The 1,986-nt window shown below is 32.4% G+C and overlaps 1 protein-coding gene across 1 annotated transcript in view; it reads left to right on the top strand.

The window, feature by feature from the left end:
* The first annotated feature begins 851 nt into the window (after window positions 1-851).
* The window catches only part of LOC106463041 (ETS-like protein pointed), an 89,091-nt gene continuing 87,956 nt past the window's right edge, over window positions 852-1,986 (top strand). The window contains exon 1 of the mRNA XM_022390450.1: window positions 852-980. The gene's annotated coding sequence lies outside the window, so the exon portion shown is untranslated. The remainder of the gene's footprint in view (window positions 981-1,986) is intronic.

Here is a 1,986-nt window from a genome sequence, read left to right as displayed (position 1 = left end):
AATAATCTGGAGCGTATTATTGTAATAATAATGTGTTCTAGGGCCTTTTTATACTGAAGACTTAAAGACAGCGTAACATTCTAGACTGCAATTTTACTGTTAAAAATAAATCGTGCAGTTGAAAAAGTTTAAGTAACAAAATACAGATGGCCAAGGACAACTCATACTATAGTAGCGCCACCCTTTGGCAAAACGCAACTATTATTTCTCAAACATAATGTGTCAAGGCCAAACGTGTTTATGAGTAAGCTATAAGATTATATAGAGGTCAAAAAAAGATCACGGTGGAACTTAAGAAGACGGCAGAAAATGTAATTGTATCTTTATCCGATTGTGAATAAGTAATTACAAAAGCAAACGATCTACACTTTATTTCGGTATAACTAAGATGTCATTAAATAATTCCAGATAATTATAAATTACACGTGCTTGTTTATTTTGCACAATAGGTTTTGTGTGATTTTATATTGTTGTTGTTGTTTTTTTTATTTCTAAACGACATCAGTATGGCTTTGTTTAACTTAGCCGGTGATATTTGTTAGTGTTTTTTATTTGTTGTCGTACGAAAACAAAATTAAATGGTTGGTTAATGATAACCATGTAATCTTATCAATGTTACCGAGTCACTTGAAGTGGGCAGGTTGTGTATCCATGTGCATTTTTTAAACATCTATGCTGTGCTATTATTGCGTTTCCTAGTAAACCAAAACTGGAATATTGTGCAACAAATATGAGGAATGTTGACCACACCCACTAGAAACTGAGCAACAAAAGATTTGAAGTAGATTTGGAAAAATAAGTAATATCACAACATTAAGTAAACAACGCGTGAAGAATACGTTTTTTTATTTGCGAAACAACGTTGTGCAACTACTATTAAAATTAACAACACCTTTTTCCTTGATAGACGGGTAAAGAAAGAGAGAATTCAGGTTTACATCTCTGACAAGGCATTTCCATTGGACTTGTTAGTGACGTAGGTAAGATCTTTTTAGTGCACAGTTTGGATAAATTAAAAATCAATATGGTATTAAAGTTGAGATTTAAACTTAAAACCATTGAAAATCTGAATTATACACCCTTTATTGTCTGAAAATAATATCAATGAACATTGAGGATGAAGAACTCATGAAGTAAAATGGTTTTTGCCCCTAGTGGCTCAGCGGTAAGTCTGAAGGCTTATAACACTAAAATTCGGGTTTCATTACACAGCACAGGTAACCCATTGTGTAGCTTTGCGCTCAGCAACAAACAAATAAATAAATGATTTCTGAGCGTGAAAGTGGTGAGTTGAATTTTCTTTCTTTCCGGAAAAGGTTCTAACGAAAAAAAGTTAAAAAAATGAATATTTGCTAGAAACGGAAATCTGTGGTTTTATGTTGGAGGTATGTTTTGTTGTAGAAGTCTAAAGAATTCAACTGTTTTTTTTTTAATTAATATTCATACCTCAGTAAATCTAGTTTTATGCATTTACCATCATAGCACACTTTAATAACTTCAACTTTTAGAGACACGAAACGTGTAATAACAACGTTATTTGAATGATTCACAATGACTAATATTCACTAAAACTTCCAATTTAAGATCATGGGAAGAATTCTTACACATATGTGATTCAGAACTTTACAGTTTGACAGTTGCTGTTTAAAAACACTCTTCAAGACCTCCAGCACCGCGTAATACAATCCTGTTATACCTAAGTTAGCAAATGAATAAAATAATTTTGCTTGTTTAATGACTATAACTGTGAAAAGGATTACGTTTGACTTCACAAAAGTCAAGTATTAGGATCGCATAAACTATACATATTTATATTGATTAAATTCGCGTACAGCGAAAGAAGTAAACAGTTACATTCGATGACGAGGAACCCACTTTGAGACTAATAATGGCTGGAGACGGCTTGAATGGGTAATGAAGAAAAACTTTAATATAACAGCAAATGTACAACGTTTCGACGAGGTTTTGTCATCATCAGGTACCATT

This window comes from Limulus polyphemus, unplaced genomic scaffold (genome assembly GCF_000517525.1).
Source record: "Limulus polyphemus unplaced genomic scaffold, Limulus_polyphemus-2.1.2 Scaffold1310, whole genome shotgun sequence".
Lineage (NCBI taxonomy): Eukaryota > Metazoa > Arthropoda > Merostomata > Xiphosura > Limulidae > Limulus > Limulus polyphemus.
Note: the sequence above shows the minus strand (reverse complement) of the source record. Positions and strands in the feature narration are given on the sequence as shown.